This window comes from Apium graveolens, chromosome 10, assembly GCF_009905375.1.
Source record: "Apium graveolens cultivar Ventura chromosome 10, ASM990537v1, whole genome shotgun sequence".
In the NCBI taxonomy this organism is placed as follows: domain Eukaryota; kingdom Viridiplantae; phylum Streptophyta; class Magnoliopsida; order Apiales; family Apiaceae; genus Apium; species Apium graveolens.
Window position 1 is genome coordinate 3,205,898 of NC_133656.1, and position 22,917 is coordinate 3,228,814.

Sequence of the window (22,917 nt, forward strand, 5' to 3'; positions counted from 1 at the left end):
CGATTGACATCAGTTTCGTCAAATTTGGTTAACGTTTGGAGGAACTCGGTTTTCCGATGAAGTTCATCGGAGAACTTCGACTTGTGGTCGGAGATGGCGGAGGGGGGATTCTCTGATGGTGGTGACGCTGTGGGGCGACGGCTGAAACTCTAGGGAATCGAACGGAGTCAAAAAGGAGGAGAAACGATGATCAGGAGGCTCGTTTTTCGCCTCGCCGGAACCCGTCGCCGTCGCCGGATTCTGGGACGGTGACGGTTGTTCTTCGTGACCCGATAACCCGAGGTCGACCCGGTTTGCAACCCGGAAACGACCCGGGTTTGATCCCCAAAACCTGAAACCAATTCCCTGAATTGTGTTTTTGATTTATTAATTATTTATTTATATTTTAGTAAATCAAAATCAGATTTTAAAAATTCTAATAATTAATTAAAAATTAGTTTTATATTCTGAAAAATAGTATTATTAATTTCTAAATTATGTTATTAATTTATAAATTCGAATTTAATTATTTAATTAATTATTTAATTATTTATCTAATTATTTATTAGTTATCTAATTAATTAATAATTAGGTAATTAATTAATAATTAGGTAATTAATTAATAAATAAGGATTAAACTGATTAATAATTTGTTAATTAGTTAATATTACGAGTAATAATTCGATAATGGGAATTATTATTCGAGCGATAGTTATTCGAATAATATTGTAGTGATTATTTGTATCGTATAATTAAATACCGATAATTAATTGATTAACGAATCGTATAAGTTTCAGTAATAATGTAATAAGTTCGATAATTATATGAGGATTGCGAGTAGCTCGTATTTATACGAGTAATTAATCGTTGAGTTAGATTATAATTCGAACACATAGTAGATATTCGATAAATAGCGTATCTGTTAATAGAATCGATCGATTATTTGTAAATAATCGATCTAATCGAATAAATATCGATACGTTATAAATATTATAATAAATTGTGATTAATCCTGATAATTAGAGATTTATTATTTTAGATTATTCAATAGGCAATTATTAATTATTTATTAGTTATTTATTTATTCAATATTTAAAAAGGTGATTAATTATTTCGATAATTAATCACATAATTTTCAATAAACCGTAACTTCTTCATTTTAACTCCAAAAATTATAAAAAAAAAATATTTTTGACTTTGATTTTTCTTAAATAATTATTTAAAAATTATTTTAGGATTTAAAAGGTTGTAATAATTATCTATATTGAATAATAAATTGAATTATCAGTGTTTAATTCATAACAATTCAACCGTTAGTCCGATTTAAGTGAAACGAAGACCCCTAGACTCAGAAAAATGAGACGAATCCAATAAAAATGGTTGTAAGTTATAATTTATTCTGAAAAAGAGTGGTTTGTTGATAACTAATAGTTTGTAGGTCCTAGTAGGGATATAATTGAGCCGAATAAATCCCGAAAAATTATAATAAAATCAGATAAGACTAGTAATGCAGGTATAAGCCTAGAATTGATTCTAAAAATAATTATAAATCTAGAAATTAATTATGTGCTTTATGTGTTACGTGTTATATGTGATTATGTGCATAAATGTGTTGTGTAAATATATATATATATATATATATATATATATATATATATATATATATGCGAGTCAGATAGAAACGCATGGGTAGACTGATAAGGTTGCGTGATATCAATTCAAGATACACGTATATAGTAAATTATCTAAACACCTATCTTTCCATGATTTGTTCAGTGTTAGCAAGGCAGAGCAAGCTAGGGTCAGAAGGCAGTAAGTTAAACCAGGTTAAGTACGCGCAAGGCAAGTTTTTCCCCTATTCTAAATTCAGAATAGTGATTTATATTTCCTTTCTATCGTATCAATTCTCTTTGATAATTATTGTTCATATACACTGTTACCCATTTATATCACTTGTTCCATTTCATTTCAATTCTTGATTTACCCAATTTATTGAATTCCCTGTTCATATTTCAATTCCTTTACCCTATATATATTCTGGTATATCCTGGTGTTGGGATATATCAATAGCATACCGATTGTTCCGGATGCTCAGCCTTGGACTGGATGGTTACTATAAAGGCTGGGTTTTTCCCAGACCATTAATTAATAGGCCATAGTTGCCTGAGTACTCCTTATGTTGGTTGGGTCTATGCAGTTGGGTATAGATCCGCACTATATTCTGACTGATCAGCAGATTATAGTGCATATGTTGGTTCTTGTTTCCAGTCTTGTTCATTTGGCACTCGCCATCATTGGCAAATTATTATCATATACAGATACAGATGGTTGTTCAAACCAGCAGCTTATTGGTTTATTTATTTCTCTTTATTTCTCTCTCTTTATAATATATATATATATAAATTGTTGCAGGCTTGTTGAGCAATTTTGGCTCATTTCTTTTATTGTCACTCCTATTGTTTTACAGTTAAGGTAGAGAATGAAACCCATCAGGACCCGCATAGTCAAGAAGCGAGTCAAGCAGCGGGACCCTCTTATACCAAGAGTGTTCCTTCCTATTCCCGAAGAGAGCTTTGAATTGCCAGATCAGGTGTAGCAGGATAAGTAGTGATGTTGGGTTGAATAAAAGTTTTGTGTAGTTTGAATAAAAGATTGCGTAGTGAAACTGTAGATAGAATAAAGTTTTGTAATGAAGAGAGTTCTTGAGACAGGTTTTATTTAGTTGGGTTTGTAATAAAGTGTAGTGCATGATTCTTGTTTCCAACCTCAACCCTTAAAAGATCCTGAGTAGTGATAGTTCGGGGTAATAATTATATTAATATTCCGCTTGTGCAGGTATAGTTGGTAATTGTTGTTAATAATGCCCCAAATCTATACCCCGGATTTGGAGGGTGTTATACCTGTTCTCAGAGTATGAACTGGAGGAAGGAGAAATAGATGAAATCGATGTTCCTGAGGGTTTTGAACCAAGAGTTGAAGCAGTGGTTACTGAAGAAAGAAAAGTCATAACTGAAGACGAAGAATTTGAAGATGAAGATGCTTTCTCATATAATTATTTACACTATGGATGCTCTGAAAAGTTCAATCGATCGTATCAAGAAATTCAAGAGGATTTTGAAAGATCTAGAGTCAGAGTATAGAGAGCAATACAAAGAAGAGAAGCAAGAGAATCTTATCTTCGAGCTAATAGAAGAGGAAGTGAATGGAATGAGATCAAAAGGAAAATGGACAAGTCAGAAAACTATCACAAGCTAGACAATGGCAACAAGAATCTTTTAAATACTGTAGAGAAGTATAGAAATGATTATACAAATATTCATGAGTTATATTAACAGTTCAATAGGATAATCACTGGCACCACTGTGAATATTCTAATGAACGGATGGAAGATTACTGTCAACCACAGAGATGGACTTCAAATAAAGATCTCTACGGGTGTCTTGAAGAAGCTAAATATAGTTGAACTGTTTATCTTAGCTTCAAAAATCCCCTGGTTGAAATTGAATATTGAATACTTCAGAGATAAACTTCGAAAGATGATGATAGATATATCTCCTCAAGCATTTCTTCATCCATTTATGATCAAAGTATTTGCAGATGGTAGGTTGCAAAATATCACTATGTCTGACAAACATCTGAGATCCATTCGATATCTACAACTCACTTTTCTTGAAAGTCAACTTAGGAGCAAAAGAGCAAAACTGGAGGAACTAGGAGTTAAAAGATCGGATCCAGACCTTAAAGCTGCTGAAGTTCTATATGCTTATAGGCTCAATGATAAAATAATCAGGGATACAGAGAAGGACATGAAGAAATTTGGAAGAGCTTATCATGAGATAGTGTTAATTAATCGAGAACCAGAAATGAATCTTTTAAAAGATAGTAAACCTATCATCAGCACTAATAGTGAAGGGGAACTAGTCTTTCAGATTAATCAAGCAAAGATTAAGATCAATGATTTCAGAACAAGCATGTCAGAATCAATTTATCAAGCCTTAATGGACGTCAAACTCTCCACATGTAAGGAGGATAAAATTACTTTGATCCCAATCATAAGGATACTTGATGAGGTGGTGGAAGAAGAGTCAATCAACGATATCAAGAGAGTACAAGGACATCCTAAAAGGATAGCAGTCTTCATAATGTCAAAGAAATCTTCAATGTTGTTTGATCTTGTTCCAAAGTGCTCCAAAGTCAGATATCTACAGATGATGCTTAATGAACTGAATAATCCACCTCCAATTATTGCACTGAAAATAGAAGCTTGTGATTTAGTTCAAGCTACACTATATATTCTTCAGAATAGAAGCAAAGGATCATCTCTCCCAGAATCTAAAAAGTCAATTGATCCTAAAAAGAAAGCTCCCAAGTGAAAGTCTGTTGAGACAAAATCTACTCAAGAAGGAGAAGGTAGTCAAGGCAAGAAGCCCAAGAAGACAAAGATAAAGAAGACATAGATAATCTGTTCAGGCTAGAGGAACACTTCTTTGTAATTTGTAATTTAAGAAATCTGGAAATGAATATGTAATCCAGAATGTATTTAATATCTTTATCCGTTAGAGGTTGTACTTTTTCTTATTGTCAGTTGAGTTATCCTTAGGGATTTGCTTGTCATACTCTAACAACCAAATAGGGGGAGATTGTAAAGCATAATGTAATGTAACATGTAATCGAGGAATTATAACTCAATATGAAAATAGAAACAGATAAACAATATTAAAATGTGAAGCATAGGAACCCTAGAGATGAAGACATGATACATACAAAGAATCAAAAGATGCAAATGACCCTCTAAGTCCACACTCAGGTCATGGGAAGAAGTTTATTAACATGTTCAATCCTCCATGAAGAATAAGACATCAAAGGACTTCCAGAAGTGTTTACATGGTTTGATTTAGAGTGTTGAAGATCAGGGGTTCAGTGTCTGAAGCTAGAAATAACTTTCAAAGATGTATCAGCTCTGCACTTGCAAAAGGAACTGTATTATATCAATTCATGTTAGTTGTTTATAAATTAGACCAGTGCACTAAACATCAATAAATACAGAAGAGATTTAATTCAGAAACACAAAGAAAATTAGAGTTAATACAGTTATTGGAGACAAGGAAATTTCTCTAAAGAAAATACTAGTCGCAGGTTGATCTATAAGTCGAAGGTTATACTACTAGTCGCAGGTTGAGTGATCAGTCACAGCTTGGTACAACTAGTCGCATGTTGGGAATGCAAGTCGCAGGTTAATTCTAAGTCGCATGTTGAGAAAATGTCGCAGGATAATCTCTTGGTCGCAGCTTAGAATTACTAGTCACAGGTTAATATTTTACTTGTCGCCAGTTAGCACTTTGAATAATTTCAAGATTTATTTGCAGCATAAACAAGGATAATATGTGGTGTAAAATATGCCACATGTCCAAATTTTTGTGAAGTCTACAAAAGGAAGCAATTGAAGTAAAAATCAGTTGGTTATCTTCTTCAGCTTTCAACAGAGTGTTTACGGGAGCTTCATTAAAGAACCTCATTTATTAATCTTGTAAATATAATGTTATACTGCTGAATTTATTATAGCTAATCAATGTATTGATTAGATTGTAGCAACCTCAAGATTTATATTAATAAAACGATATATTTCTCAAATTTTTTTGTGTCTATTTGATTCCGTACTTTTAACGAAGAACTAGAAATGAATCGAAAAAGATTGTAGGTATCGTATTCAACCCCCCTCCCCCTACTACGATACTTTGGGACTAACAATTAACTCGAAATCTAAGTACAATTAAATCTAAGTCGATATAGAAATTTGACTACAAATGACAAAAGCCATCATTTGCGTCCACAGAATACATAAAGTCTAATTCCAAGTACAATCAACTCTAATTCGGTGTAGAAGTCTAAGTAGAAATGACATGCAACATCGGTTGCGAGAATTTTTTGATTTTACTTCATAATCTTTGGGTTGCTTTCTTTTTCTTATAATAACCTCTCTCCTTAACCTTTTTGGAAAAGAACTCTTTGGCAGAGTTTTTCTCTTTTTATGTGTAACACCATTATCAACACACTCCTCCTCACTATTATACCTATAAATCTATTTTGCCATTGCATATGAATAAAACATAAAAGCAATTTTAGTCTTGTGAGATTCAAGGTCAAAATGCTCTTTAGGGAAACGTTTCCGAGTAACGAAGTACTCGGCAACTGAGATCATATATGTTCCACTATGTTTGCATAATATTAAGCCACAAAACAAATTAACTAAGATGATGAATTAAAAATATCAGAAAAAATAATAAAATTTAGCATGGTCAATTTGTAAAAACTCGCATTCGCATTGTATTAGGGTAGTCATTGGACATGACCAACCTGAACGAATCGATCTTTGACTTTACAGAATACGATTTGGATGAAAAATCAATATCAGTCCTTGCATAAAACTCCGTGAAAAGTAAATAGTGAGGTAACAGCTTACAAAATGATAGAAGTGCTTTCTTTACATCCAGTTCAGCATCATCACTGATCAATGTGTTACAAATATTTATCTCCCTATCATTAAAGCCTAAAGTTGCAAAAATCCAGTGTTTTTCTTCAGGAAACCAAATAAGAAACAATACAAAATCAACCAAATACCAAGAAGAATTATAAGATGGTCCACGTCCCCTGATAACTTCTATAATGTCTTGTTTTAAACTGATTACAAATTCAATGTTATCAGATCGTGCAACTTTCGATAACGTAGCAACAAGTTTCTTTTGTAACTTGGAATCAATTGAAGTGAATTTCAAATCATATTTTGGATTGTACTTTGACACATTCCTTAGATAAAGGAAAAATACATCAATGTGTTGTAAAAATTAAACTGCAACCAAGAAAAGAACAATAAAATTACAACTCAATGTAATAAGAAAGAGTAAGATAGTTGTAGTTATATGAATCACTTTATCCTTTTTGGTTCTGTATTTGGATCAAATTGATCTCAAGTTTATCAAGTATCAACTATGTAGCGAACTATCAAGCAGTATCAACTATGTAGCGAACTATCAAGCAGTATCAAGCAGTATCAAATTGATCAAATTTGATTATCAAGTATCATATTGATATTTTTTTATGTATTTTTAAAATGCAGTAGAAATTATTTTCTGAGCCCTATTTAGATTCTACAAATTAGCAATAATTTATTTTAATCCCGTTTTTTGATATTCGGAAGGGCTGTCAAAAAGGTAATTCGGATACGGATCTGCTTATATCCGTATCCGTAATTGTCGGATTCATATAAGGATAATATCCACTTTAGTTCGAATACAGATAATATCCGCTTTTTTTCATATACGAATGTTGATATTTCAGACATATGTCAGATTTTTGAATTTTTTTACAGCCTTATTGTATTGACAATAATTTCAGAATAACTTTTTACGATTAAACTCAAATGATATCAATACCTATATAATATAAAGGAGAAGATGAATGCGTTTAGGGGGCGTCTCTCAATTTTTCTCAATTTTTTGAGTTAATAAATATTAAGAACTACAATTGCCTTATATTCTCCTAAATATATTATCACCATTCGTAATCAATCAATATACTTATATAAAGTAGAAGACAGGGAGTTTTGGTGGCGCCTCTCAAATCATCTAATTATATTTTTTTTAATTTTCTAAATTTTTTGAGATAATTAATATCAAAACCACAGTTATCTTATATTATAGTTAAATTTATTATCATCGTTCGTAATTTTATTCTAAAGTTTCTACAATATCTTCCATTAAGATTTTTAAACTCTTATAAAACCTTTACTTTCTCTTTAAATAAACTTACCAACTTCATATTGTTAGTCCCTTAACAATATAGCAAGAATTACAGAAGGGGGGTTGAATGGAATTCTTGAACCTTTTTCTCGAAATAAAAATGTTCAACTCGAATATAGATATAAATGTTTTGATTAGCACAATGCGGAATATAAACTTAATTGAATCAAAACATAAGTAATTAAAAACAAGAGTCTTTAAAAACTTTCTGGTGGATTTAAACAATTCCACCAGAGATATATATTATATATCGAGAGGACTCTGTGTGCAAGAATGCTCACAACTGCTTACAAATCGAACTGCTGAAAATACAGGGAAATGCTAAGGATTTTGCTTACAAAGATTTCTCTATTTTTGTTTCTCAACACTTATTTTTCTATTTGCTACGTTCTTGGTTTATATATTACCAAGATTATAAAGTCAAAAAGACTGAATAAATATAAAAACTATCAGTCTTAAGCTTTGCTGCTTTTCGTCCTCTATTACCCAGTTAATGGGCTTCCACAGTAGATTTGTATACATCTCGACGGCTGTGCTCGGCTTTCACTGTTCAACTGCTGTTTGAATTCTTTACATGATCATCCGTTGGATTTTATGAACATCCGTTGGATATATGATCGTCTGTCGACTTTCTGAACATCCGTTGATGGCTTAAATGACCATCCGTCGACTGCTATATTAAACATCCGTTGATAGTCATTTGATCATCCGTCGATGGCTTTGTTAATCATCCGTCGGTAGTTATTTTGGCACTTGACTTTATTTCACTTATGCAGAATTACAAGACATCATTTATATACAATTAATCAACCTATTCTGCATATCTAGTTAAAGTCAACATGACTTATAGGCTACTACAGAATCTATACAAAGATGTATACAGAACTGTGCTACAGACTTATTATTACATAAGCTACTCACTCGATGGATAATTAGTTAACATCCGTCGGGACTATAATGAGTTATCCGTCGGGACTATAATGAGTTATCCTTCGGGACTATAATTCTTATCCGTCGAGTGCTACATTATTTCACTAAGTAAAATCCACTTAGATGTTTTGTTTATGAAACCATCAAGTACACAACATATGCACAACAATCTCCCCCAATTTATGTCTACTGGAATTGTAGCCATAAATTAAGAGATACTTGATGATAACAAAACATCCTAAACATACAGCTTTAAAGATAAGCAGATAATACTGAAAGTGCTTCAATTAAACAAAATGTACAAGGTTTGGCTCACAGTCATTTTCAAGATGCTCCTCTAGCCTGAGCAGATTTTTCTAGTTTCTTGAAGGTCTGGTTCTTCTTCCAAGCTTTCTGTTGTTTTCATTAATCTGATTTTGGAGCTGCCTGTGGAATTCCAGTTCATCAGATTCTGAGAGATCTAGCTTTTCTTGCATTTCCAAGAGAGTCTCATTGCTAGAGATACTCAATTGGTCTTCTAATCTGAAAAATCTTCTCACACCTTTGTCATCTATGAACTCCATCAGCCAGTAGGGCCTTAGATGCACTCTTCTCCATGTGTATGGGATGATTAGAGTCTTTGGGAGTGCATCTTTAGCTCTAATACTCCTTAGTTCTTCAATCTTCTTCAATACTAGTCTTCTTGCAGTCACATTGAACCCAAAGTTCTTCTTGAAGGATGAATAAACTTTAATCAGAACAGCTTGGCTCTCTTAAAGAATCCTGTGAAGAGGCCACACAATCTCCTTTCCTCCTTTGTACTTGAACACTAACCTTTCAGGTAGGTTCCTGTATGCATCAATTCCCCTCACTTCATCCAGTTCATCCAGATAGAGGTTTAGATCTGAAAATTCTTTGATGTCACACAAGTATAAGTAGTCTCCCTTGTTGACTTTGGGTTGAGCTTTAACTACTGACTTGGATTTGAGTGGTGACAGCTTCACTTTCTTGACTGCCCTTGACTTTGTCCTTTTTGGCTTGCTAAGGAATGATAAATTGAAGTCCGGAATTGGTATTTTATCCCACTCTATTGGCTCATCCTTGGTCACAATAGGTTCACCATGAATATTCCTGTAGGGATCCACCACCCTTATATCTTCAAATGCCACAGAGGGCTTTGATGCTTGAGTTGTAGCTGGTATAGGTACCTTGGGAAATTGATCTTCCAATTTTTTGTCAGCAATATCCAGTTTCCTTTTTGTTCTTCTAGCCAATTCTTTCTTCCTTGGGGATTTCTTCTGTTCTTCAATTTTCTTCTTTGATTCAGCAGCTTCAGATGGTTGTGAGGGAATTTGTTGAGATGAATTCACAGCCTGTAGCTTGGCCAAGATAGCAATCTGCTCTTTCTTTTGTTTAGACTTCTTTGCATCTAGAGCAGCTTGCTTCTTTTCCTGCTTCAATCTGGCTTTTTCTTCTCTCTTTGCTTGAGCAAATTGTGGATGTCCAGCTACCACACAAATTTCCTTTCCATTTCTGAATATCTTAGCAATTCTCCTTTTTGAAGCTGAATCAGCTGGATCTTTATAGAAGACAATTGATCTTGACAGAAGCTTTTTTCTCATCAGGCTTGGGTGTCTCATACACAGTGTCCAAGGGGTTCTTCAAAGATGATTTTGGATAATTTGCCCTTGGTTTTAGAATTATTTCAGCCTTTGGAGACTTGATGCAGGAATATTGTCCTCTTTCCAGATAATTCATGCTCATCTCATTCACACTAATTTGCTTGACTTGAGAGTGATGGATGGCTGACTTAACTGGCTCCTTGACAAGTTCAAACTTTTTCTGTATCTCCTCATCAATCTTCTCCCAGTTGATCAAACTCAACTTTCCTTTTTCAGCAACTTTCAAGTTTGCTGCTGCTGCTTGAATTAGATCTATACCATCTGTAACTGGTGGCTTGGAGACAGTAATTGAAGGTACAATTACTTTGCTGATTTGTACTTGAAGTTTCTCCCCCTCACTTGATCCTTTCTCCCCCTTACTTGATTCTCTCTCCCCCTTTTTGTTATCATCAAGTTGAGGAGTTAGGCCTTGTGCTTTAGCCAGTTGCATGAGAAGATTTGTCTGAGTCTGTTGATTTTGAAGAAGGATAGCCTCTTAATTCTCAATAACTTGAACTCTGTCTTCCAGCTTGGCCAGCTTCTTTTCAGAATCTGATTCTCTCCTCAATCTTAGTAATAGATCTTGCATGGTACCATATGGCATGACTGAATCCAGCTTTTCAGAATTGTAGGTCTTCAAGTCAACTATATCCTTTTTGAGTTCATCCACACTCAGATTCTGTCTTAACTGCTGGATCTTCATGAGATGTAGAGAGTCTAGGTGAGCTTGAAGAATAGCCTTGGTACCAGCATCTGAAGTTTCCTGAAGGGCCTTTTGAATAGCCATCATTTGCTTAACCAAAGATACACCAAATTGTCCTGGTGTAGATTCCTTTGTCCATGCCCATTCAGGTAAATCTGAAATAGAACTTGGGCCTTCATCTCCCCCTGTGTTCATGCTTCCATCCAAAGAAACAGAGTAATCATCATTAGAATTTACTTCAAATTCTTCAGATGGATCACCAGCTTGAGAAGGCATCCTATTGACAGCAGCTTTATCTCTTTGAAGAGATTCTGAGGTGTGTACTAAGTTCAAGATCTGTTCTGCCTCCACATTGCCCTGAGCAGCCAATAATTGATAGGTTGACACGGGATGAGTAAAAGTGTCAGCATCCAAGGAAATGTTATCAATTACAGCTTTGTAATGTTGCTGAAATTGTCTTTCCTTTTCATCATCATCCACAATCATTGACTCACTAGCAATGGCTGGATCCACCCTTATTTCTCCTGTACCTTTTTTTCTCTCATAATCTCTCTTTTGTTGCATCAGGGTCTCACCCTGGCTTCCCACCCTCACAACCTCACCTTCACCTACTAAGGTGGGACTCCTTTCACTCACTTTTTCCAATCCTGAATAAATGGATTGCTGATTTTCACTCTTTTCCTCTCCTTTTGCCTGGGAGCAACCCAACCTCTCACTCAATACACTCTCCTCTCTCAGTCCTAAGAGTGACTGTACAACCACTAAATCTTCTGCACTTGAAATAGTTGAAGTTTGAAGTTGTGCAGAGCTACTCGACGGATAAGTGATATCCGTCGAGTGAGTGGTAATGCTATCTGACGGATAACTGCTGTTAGGCTTATCCGTCGGTATACAATCACTACTCGACGGATGAGCAATATCCATCGAGAGAGTAGAAATGAATGAGGTGGGAAGAGAAACTATTGTTGACTCTGTGTTGAAGATATTTGGGGCACAGATGTCTCAATAGAATCTGAAAGAATTGGTGTAATAATCCCAAAATTTTTGAACTTTTAGTAACCCTTATGAATAGTGTTTTGCTGATTATGCTGAATAAGAAAACTTTCCATGCCAGACTATGTAGGGGTTCTTCTATTGTTATTCTGAGATCTTATTAGTACTTTATATGGGATATAAGTGTATGTGAAGATCGTCAGAATTCAAATTCGAACACTTTGATTTTTCCCGAAAATCCACCAGACACCGAAAGAATTGAGTATAAGGGAACAAGATAAAAAGGATTTAAATTCAAGGATTATAAGAAAGGATCATAAAAGGAATATAATGTATTGAGAAAGGTTAAGGGAACCCAAGTAATAAGATCCCGGGTATGATCCCTCAAACGATAAACGAAAACGAAAGTTAAGCGAACCGTATAACAAATCAGCGGTCATTAGCCAAGTAATTAGGAGCTAATCAAAGAGGTTAGTGAGGATGATGTCATCAAACCAATAAGAAGAGGACAAGCATGGGAAGATGACGTAAGAATGATGACCTAAGCATGACCAAAAAGGAAGGAAGGTTGGTTTATTATAAACCACACAAAATTCACCATGGTTAAAAGGTAATAAATCAAAACAAAAGTGGATCAACCAAGCCAAACAAATCAAAAAATACAAAAACAAAGTTGACTCTCATTATTCAAGAGAAGCTCTCGGCTTTTCGTGTTTTTCAAAGAGGAAAATTTCAAAATCCAAGATCCAACCATTAAATTGCAAGGTAATTATCCAAGCTTCCTTATGATTAGTTATGGCTATCCTAGGAGTTTAAGCTCCAAATTCCTTCACAATCTCTTTCAATAAATCATTTAAGAAGAGAGTGAATAGTGTTTTCAAGAAATTTAAATTGTTTGATCTTGTGTTTTTGGTTAGATTAAGCTTTGGTAAGGACTTTCAAGGGTGATTCCAAGCTCCTTAGTTACTCTTACTCACCAAGGAAGGTATAATCTCTTAACCTAGCATTGTTATTGAATATTAAGAGCTTATTATGAGTAGGATAGTTCATGAGAAGCATGGTGATTGAATATGTAGAGATTAGTTGGTTTTGTGATGTTTTTGGAGTTGTAAATCTTGGTTATTAGTTAATGAACTTAAGAATAGTTTTAGTTCATATTTGAGAATAATATAAATTGGAGAACTTGAGGTGTTGGGGCTTTTTTAGTAATGTATGGATGGAGTTTGGTTGTATGGTTGAATTGTGGTTGATTGTGGATTGATTTGGAGTAGGATAAAATTTGGTAATCACGTAAACATAGCCGTCGTAATGCCCGATTTGCTTTAGACTGTTTTTGTTCTTAACATCAGGACCCATGAACTCACTTTTAGGTTCTGACCATTACCATGATTAGATAGTTCATGTTACGAGATTCGTTTTGATATGTGGTTCGTTTGAATCCGATGTACGGTTTAGGAGAAATGACCGTTTTAAGTAACGGCGCTTCGCGACCGAACCATTACCCCTCGCCTTACTTTGAAACCTTGGTTAAGGCCCTTAAATGACTAATTGGAGTATGAAACAATTATGTAAAGTGGATTAGGCAGTTGGTAGGATATTCGCGAAAGCGTCGCCTTAAAATTCATAACGGTTAATTTATTAAAAATGGTGGAGCCGAGGGTACTCGAGCGACTTATGTGAATCGTTAAGCGTATAAGCGACCATAAGAGAACATTAGAGTCTAATTGGTTAAACTCAAGTTTCTCAAGCGACTTTGGTTTAATTTCAACTTATATGTTGTTTATAGGTTACCAGACTCGTCCCAGGCCTTTTACCACCCTCAGTCACTCAGACAAGTTTTCCTACCCGTTATACTATTGTTGTGATGTATATATGTATATGCATTATCTTGTGATAAGTGCATGATTGTTATTAGCAAATCTTGCGATATATTGGAGCATGTGATATGATATTTATATGCATGCTTGTTTCGTAATCTTGATATCTAATTGTTGATTCAATGCTTATAAGTTGCATAATACCTATGCTAGAGATAAGCAGTAGTTGCGTATACCCTTAGTATAGGGGACCCAAAGGTGAACATATTGCTAAACCGGAAGTCGATGTTCCCGAGTATAATATATATATATATAGATATAGATATAGATATAGATATAGTTTTCAAAACTATTAATCGAATAAGGTTTATTCGATAACTTTATTTTAATTAATGAATATTACTTTGAATACTCATTCGAGGACTTATGACTCTATTTATTCTATTTAATGAATATTATTTTGAATATTCATTTGAGGACTTATAACTCCGCTTATTTATTAAATAATATTCTTTATTTTATTAAAGCATAATGTTTTGATAATCAAACTCATTTTCGATTATTCAAATAAAGATCGTACTTTCGTATAAGTATATCTTTGGTTATTTATTATTCATTTCAAGTATGAGTTTTAAAACTTTTACTTCAATTATTTTTATAAGGATTATCCTTATGGGAATATTATTTAAATAATAATATTCAGATATCCTCCAACATATCGGGACTAATTTATTTTATTAAATCAGCATTACTCCAAACATTCTCAAAAATGTTTTCGAGTCTTCAAAATAATTTTAAAAGTTAGAGCGGATCCTAAAACTCGTTTTCAAATTTAAGATCTTCCTTTCGAAGGGGACTTGAATACTCGCTCAAAAATCTAAGGGATCCTCTGTGGTGTATTTTATATTTGCAACGTGGTTGCTGTTTTGAGAAAACAATTTCATTACTTGCCCAATGTTCGGGAAGTAAGTCCATCTAATTGAGTCGGCATAAGCGACAGGCCGGGGTACGGTCTATGTAATAACCCCAATTTTTGGAAATTTTTGAAACCCTTATGAATAGTGTTTTTGCTGAATGAGAAAACTTTTCATGCCACACTATGTAGGGGTTCTGTTATGGATATTTTAAGATCGTATTAGTATTCCATAAAGTAAATAAGTGTATGTAAAGATCGTCAGAATCCAATTCCGAACACTTTGATTTTTCTCGAAAATCCACCAGATACCGAAAGAATTGAGTATAAGGTAACATGATTAAAGGGATTTAAATTCAAGGATTATAAGAGAGGATTATAAAAAGGAATATAATGTATTGAGAAAGGTTAAGGGAACCCAAGTAATAAGATCCCGGGTATGATCCCTCAAACGATCAACGAGAAAGAGAGTTAAGCGAACCGTAAAACAAATAAACGTCCAAGGGGCAAGCACATGCAAGTAACATGAGAAGGAAACTTCTAATATAAGCTAAAACATGTGGTTAGAAGCAAGGCGACATCATCACACCACAAGAATGAGACATGTGGCAAAGTAGTGATGTAAGCAATGACATAAGCAAGTGAAAACAAGATATTTAACCAATAATTAACCACAACCATGCATTCTTTGCACAAATATCAAGGCAAGACAAGCAAGCAAAAGCTCTCCCCCATTTCTTTCTTCTTCCATTCGGCCTTTTCAAGAAATGAAGAAATAGATTTTCAAAACTCAAGTTCTAGGCCATGGAAAATTACAAGGTTTGTTTCCTTGGATCCTATATTTCATAACTTAGTTATACCATGAGTTTAAGATCAAGATTCCATGGTTTGCATAGCTAATCCACTCATCAAAGATGATGATGAATAGTAGTGAATAGTAACTTACTTTGATTTTCTTGATTTTCATGAAAGCTTAAGGTTGATTAAGCATAGATCAAGGTTCCTAGAGGCTTGTTAGTGACTACCCACTCTCCAAGGAAGGTATAAACTCTTGAACCCTTAGTTTTAAGTTTGGTTTGTTTGGATGATAATAGTGCTTAGATGAATGGGTTTAGTTTGATGTTGATGGATGTTGGATTGTTGTTGAATTGGTGATGATTTGGTGTAGTTTAAACTTTGGAAATCGTTAGGTTATAGCCGTCGTAATGCCCGATTTTCTATAAACTGTTTTGTGATTAACTGTTGGACCCGAACACCCACTTCTATAAACTAACCACTTCCATGCTTAGATAGGTTATGTTTCAAGCTTCGTTTTGATATATGGTTTGCTTGAATCCGATGTACGGTTTAGGAGAAACGACCGTTTTAAGTAACGGTGTTTCGCGAACGAACCTTTACCCTCGCCTTACTTTGAAACCTTGGTTAAGGCCCTTAAATGACTAATTGGAGCATGAAACATTTATGTAGAGTGTGTTAGGCAGTTGATAAGACAATCGTGAAAGAATCGCCTTAAAACTCGTAATGGGTAAATTATTAAAAATGGTGGAGCCGAGGGTACTCGAGCGACTTAAGTAAATCGTTAAGCGCAAAACGAGCGTTAGAGTCTGAGTTGGTTAGAGTATAGATTTACAAGTGACTTTGGTTTAATTCCAACTTACTTGTTGCTTATAGGTTACCAGACTCGTCCCGAGCCATTCGTAACCCCCAGTCGCTCAGGCAAGTTTTCTACCCGATATACTGTTGTTGTGATGTAAATATATGTATATGCATTATCTTGTGATAGTGCATGATTGTTATTAGCAAATTTTGCGATATATTGGAGCATGCTAATATGGTATATATGCATGTCTATTTCGTAATCTGGTTATCTATCTGTTGATTTCAATGCTTATAGTTGCATAATACCTATGCTAGAAATAAGCAAGTAGTTGCGTATACCCTTAGTATAGGGGATAAAAGGTGAACATATTTTTAAACCGGGAGTCGATGTTCCTGAGTATATTATATATATATATTTATATATATATGGATATAGTTTTTAAAACTATGGATCGAATAAGGTTTATTCGATACCTTTATTTTACTTAATTGAATATTAATTTGAGTATTCATTCGAGGGCTTATGACTCAGTTTATTTTATTATTTGAATATTATTTGAATATTCATTCGAGGGCTTATGACTCAGTTTATTTTATTATTTGAATATTATTTGAATATTCATTCGAGGGCTTATGACTCAGTTTATTTTATTATTTGAATATTATTTGAATATTCATTCGAGGACTTATGACTCAGTTTATATTATTATTGAATATTACTTGGATATTCATTTGAGGATGTATGACTCCTTTATTTTATGAATATTATTTATAGTATTCATTCGAGGTATTATGACTCCGCTTATTACTTAATAATATTCTTTATTGTATTAAAGAATAAGGTGTCGATAATCAAACTTATTTTTGATTATTCAAATAAAGATATTACTTTCGTATAAGTATATCTTTGATTATTTGCTATTCATTCAAGTATAAGTTTTCCAACTTCTACCTCAATTATTCTTATGGGAATATTATTTAAATAATAATATTCATATATTTCTTTCATATCGGGACTGATTTATTTTAATAAATCAGTATTACTCCAAACATTCTTAAAAATGTTTTCGAGTCTTCAAAATGATTTTTAAAAGTTAGAGCGGATCCCAAAACTCATTTTTATATTTAAGATCTTCCTTTCAAAGGGGATTTAAATATTCACTCAAAACCTGGGGAATCCGGCTCAGTGGTGTATTTTATATTCGCAACGAGGTTGCTGTTTTGGTAAATGAATTGATTACTTACCCAACGTTCGGGAAGTAAGTCCATCTATTAAGTCGGCATAAGCAACATGGGCTCAGTGGGCGTCCATGATAGTGTAAGTGGCTCAGTGGGAGTCCATCAAATGCATAAGTGGCTGAGTGGAAGTCCAGCATAAGGTCCTATTGCGACCAGGGTGATGACCAGTGGGGAATTCGTCCATCTACTAGTAGAAAAGGTTACTTATTGGTATCTTTGCCTGATCAGCAAGATATCAGGTTTATGCCAAAATTCTTTCCTTTCCAAATTTATTGGATATTGCAATTCTATTCATACTTTACATGACAGAGGTTTTCAGGAAACGTATGTATATATATAGGTGTATATATATATATATCGGGACTTAATGAAGTATATCATAACTTCATTTTCTTCAAAATATTTCAAAGATTGAATCTATTCAAGTCTTATCTTGTAGTCTCATCAGTGTGATGAACTTTGGAAGTTAATTATAACTTGAACGGTGGTAGTTCAAGTAGTATGTGGTAGTTCAAGTAGTATTTGGAAAAAGATATAAGTATATTGGAGTATCTTGTAACTTCATCTTTTAAACTTATATCTAGTAAATGATTATCTTATGTATGACAAAGATTTTCAGAAAAATGTTGAGACAAGGTTAGATATATTAGATCACCTTGCAACGATATTTTTATACAGTTATAAACTGGAACTTTGTGTATATTATGCATGGAAGAGGACTTCCAAGATTTTGAAAAGTATATATGTATATATACTAAATATTTTGCGACTTCATCGCATTAAAATATCAAACTTGGTTCATTTCTTTTGACCAAGACTTTCATGAGTACTATGAGAAGGCTCATATATTGTTAATCATTATACATATTATTTTGGTGGGCTTGCTGCTCACCCTTGTTTTCTTCTTTCATCACACAACATCAAATAGGCAAGATGAACAGGACCAAGCTCCCAATTCGCGAGCGGATAGGAAACATTCCGCAGTTTCCTATAGGCGTTGATGTCGCTGTAGCTGAGGTAGGAACTATCAATAGGCTAGGCTTTCAACTTTTGATGTACCAGATTTATGTATATTTATGAATTGTAATAATGGCAAAGAAATGTAAATTTATTCAGAAAACCTTTTAAGGTGTATTGGCAGATAATTGTGGAATAAAATGACTTGTGGTTATTTTTGGATGTTCATCTCTGAGACTATAACGTGTGGTGTGTGTGTTTATTGTGGGGTCACAGTACAGAGTAGTTGAGTAATTATTAAGATTGGGTGTTATTAAGGGAAATGGAACTCGTGACAACCCGGATCCCCGACCCCGGATTTGGGGGTGTTACAGAAATGGTATCAGAGCTAAGCGTTATAAACCTCAGAGATGATGTGACGTTAAGATAATAAGTTCGTTAAGATAATAAGAACTCTTGCCAAGTTCATAGTCGGGCTACCTAACGTAGCACCGACAGTTAAAACCCTTATGGGAACCCTTATAAATATCGTGATAGAAGCGTAGTTCGTTATCGTATATGGTAGCGGGACTCCGAACCCTGAGGTTGCGGAGCAACAACGCGATGATGTTTTATTACTTATTGGAGATTAGATTGTGGATCCGATGGAGCGTCCTAATGCAGGACCGGATAATGTTGATATTGAGGATATAGCAGTTGAGGATGTTGTCCTAGAAGGGATAGTTGCTGAGGAGGATCCCATGGAGGATCCTGACAAGAATGAATAAAGGACCACTGATGAATTGATGACCATGGTTAGGTCGACTACCAGAGGTAGGATTGGTCGATCACTACCGGAGGTTCGTTCAAGTTTGTAAAGATAGTAGCCCCCTTTAACGTGGCTTACTCGTAAGACTGAGAAGTTCGAATGGACAGAGAAATGCGAGAACAGCTTTCAAGAACTGAAGCAAAGGTTGGTGACGGCCCCTATGCTGGAGTTGCCGGATGGAAAAGGAGATTTTGTGAAGTGTAGTGACGCTTCGCACAAGGGCGTGCTTATGCAGCACGGTAAGGTAATCGCGTACACGTCAAGACAATTAAGGTAATATGAAAATCGATATCCCCACCCATGAGCTTGGGCTCGTGGCAATAGTTTTGCCCTAAATATTGGAGGCACTACTTGTATGGAGAGACGTGCGAGATTTACCTAAGCCATAAGTGCTCTAGTACATTTTCCCGTAGAGAGAGCTCAACATACGCCAGAGGAGGCGGTTGAAGCTAATCAAGAATTATGATTGAGAGATTCTTTATCATTCGGGGAAATCCGATGTGATGGCTGATGCCCTTAGTAGAAAGGAGAGACTCAAGATGATAATGTCCTTGGGAGAGTTATAAGAGATTTTGAGAAAATGGAAATAGAAGTGAAGGTAACCGGAGCCGGTACCGAAAAGCTGTTTGAGATTGCAATACAGACCGAATTATCGGAAAAGAACATATTGTGCCAGAAAAAGTGATGAATGAAGGCAGAGAGCCAACAAATAGATATGAGATTAATACCGAGAAAGATGATAAGGGAATAATGAGGTATTTCTATAGAATTTGGGTTCCAAATGTTCAAGAGCTTAAAGATGAGATCTTAGATGAAAGTCATAGTTCAAGGAATAAGATTAAGGGCAAACCCTGAATGTGATAGTCAAGGAGGACGCCATCAAGATAGAAGGAACCCATAACATAATGAAGTGGAAAATGAGGATTTTAACGTATAAGATAACCCCAAGTATGGGAGAAGGATGAAACATTTCATACTAAGGAAACAGAAAGTCGAGTAAGGAAAGGAGACCCGAGACGGTACTCCTATACGGCAATTCATGGACCTGTCTAAAAAGAACTTAGACTATTATCCCCAACCACCACCTTGAGGAAACAATGCGGTAGGAAATTCTTTCATGACCTTTAAGTCGCTAAGCTCTCAGAGTTCCAAGGAACAAGCTGACCTAGCCGAGGCAAGAGCCTAGCTAAAGGAAATATAGGAATCATTTGAGATTCAAAATGATTGAAGAACCACAAAAGACTGTTTTTGTCACTTACCCTCCTAAGAGAGAGACCACCCGCTGGTGAAAGGCCAAGGAAGGCACGGAGCAAGAGATTTTAATAAACTGATTTAAGTTCAGTCAATTGTTTTCGGGAAAGTAATTCCCAAAGATAAGGAGATAGTGTAAAAGCTTTAGAGCCAGAACAAAGGCAGACGAGTATGATGAATTATGAATCTAAGATGTAAAAGTTGTCAAGATTCGTTCTGAAGACACGAATCCAGAATGACGGGATGTTTGAAATCAATGCTTATGTTGTGTTGGTTCATGAAATAATGATAAGAGAAAGGAATATAACGGCAATAGAGTTTGAGGAATGATAAGGGAGTTGGGTATGAGGAAACCCTAAAGACTCGTAGAAATAGAAATAAAAGAGTATGTAATCGTCAGGATGAGGGTGATTCACCATGAGTTAAAATTGATGGTTGAGGGCATAAGAGATACATATATTTTATCCCCTGTAAGTTGGGAAGATTCGAGGAAACCTTGAGATAATTCGAAGGATAAATAATGAGACGCGGATAGACTGAGGAGACAAGAAAGTAAGAAATTAAGAAAATTGGATGAAGGAAGTGACCTTCAAGAAGGTGAAGTGTAAGACCAGTGGCATGATACCCAGAAAGGGAGACGCCAGATATGAAAGATATCCCAACATTGAGGTGACTGTTGAGATAAACAACAAAAGTAAATAAGGAATTATTAAGAAGAAGTTCACGTTGAACACGACCAATATCTTCCAGAACATCCTTGTTATCGTTACCAGATTAGGCAAGAAAAGCGGATAACCATTGTTATCTTTTGGAGGCCATTTTGATTAACCTCATTTTGTATGCAGATGTTATTGTGAAATTAGGCATATACTATCGAGGTGGGAATGATTGAATAAGACACCCTTATCAGGGATATATGACTTGATTTATCCATGGAAGGATGCAGGTACCTTTTAAAGGTGGAATTAAGAATAGAACATCGGTAACTTAAAATGAATCCTAGGGGAATGCATAAAGGTTGGCATTTCACCCTTAATAGGGACAGTATGAGTTTTGACAGTATGATTTGGAAAGGATTAAGGTAATAACGACCTTTAAGGATCAGTGGAGAAATTTTTCAGAAGTATATAGACAATGGTTTTAGTATTAGTAAATGGTATTTTGATATGCCCTGTATCTAGGGAATACAGGAGGAACGATTCAAGGATAACCTTAGAGGTTTTACAAGGAGAAAGGTAATATTCAAAATTCTCCAGAATAGAAATGTTGATAAAGGAAATGTGTCGTAATTATTATGATGCCAAGTGGGGCACGTGTTACACCACGAGAAAGTATGGATCGAACCATTAATGGTCGAAATTGTTCAGGGCAATTAGGGCCTAGGATAAAAAATGTTCTAAGTATGATTGAGAGTCAGTCTTGACAGTGATTAGCCTCTAAAGACTGAGGCAATAACTTATGGAAAAATGGTGATATTTTTTTTTTACCCATCTGATTTTAAGGAAAACATCTTCACATAAGCTGTGATTGAAATGAGGTAGAAAATTATTTGGAGGTGGTTAAAATGACATTGACTGTAAGGAAATTGTACTATCAGGAAAGGCCAAAGAGGTGGCCGACACTTTAAAGGTAAGAGGATAATTATAGGCGCTTGTGCCAAAAGAATACAGTGATGATGGTTAAAGCTGTGAAGGTTGTATTATGGTTTGGAAGATTGACATTCCTTCTGATGACTGTGTAATACCCAACCGTAATAGTAGTTGGTAAAGGTTTAATTCGTGTAATCGCCATGAATGGGCTATCTATCTTAGAAGGTCCTATCTTGAGATAAGCCAGGACCATGTTTCAAAAAGGACTAGACGAACCTTTGAGTAGGTCTTCTATTTAAGGCATATGATTTAGAATGGTATTAACCTGCTATCGTTGCTTTGATTGAAACTCTTCTGCAATTTTATCTGCTTCATGTCATGTATGTATGTCAGGATCAGGAGTGTTCTTCATGAATCAGAAATGGTGATTATGTTACCTCCTTAGAAGGATTTGATACGACATGTATGGACTCCGTATGGTTAGCTATTAAGACTTCATGGAAAATGAATGACTACAGTAGGTCAGTGGTGGACCATAGTAAGGCAGCAATGATTCTGCGAGTATTGAGCTGATTACAACCGTGAGAGTTGTACTGGAATGGGTGTTGAGATTGAGTACCACTAATCGGGTCGTGGTAGTGTATAAGTTATCATTGATAGACTAATTAAGTAGAGTATCTACCTATTGTATATTTATTCTTTC